This window comes from Nematolebias whitei, chromosome 4 (assembly GCF_014905685.2).
Source record: "Nematolebias whitei isolate Nwh7 chromosome 4, NemWhi1, whole genome shotgun sequence".
NCBI lineage: Eukaryota > Metazoa > Chordata > Actinopteri > Cyprinodontiformes > Rivulidae > Nematolebias > Nematolebias whitei.
Genome location: NC_056501.1, coordinates 9,369,007 through 9,369,211, shown reverse-complemented (window position 1 = coordinate 9,369,211; position 205 = coordinate 9,369,007). Strand labels below are relative to the sequence as shown.

General features: G+C 46.3%; 1 protein-coding gene across 1 annotated transcript in view; it reads right to left on the bottom strand.

Moving 5' to 3' along the window:
- Positions 1–205, bottom strand: part of emx3 (empty spiracles homeobox 3) — a 9,191-nt gene that overhangs the window by 1,993 nt on the left and 6,993 nt on the right. The gene's annotated exons all lie outside the window — the stretch shown is intronic.

Below are 205 nucleotides of genomic sequence, written 5' to 3'. Positions count from 1 at the left end.
CGGACAGCTGGGTCCATCAAGAACCAGGTGAGGCATCTCCAGAACCTCAAGATTCAAATGAAAACTTCAGTCGAGCTTTAATCTGAATTTCTATCATGAGATAACAAAGGTCAAAGTTCAAACACATGAACTGACCCTGCTGCCTTTTCTACTAATCTCTCCTCCTCAGTTTCCCATCATGCCCTGCACCTCCTCCTCCTCCTCC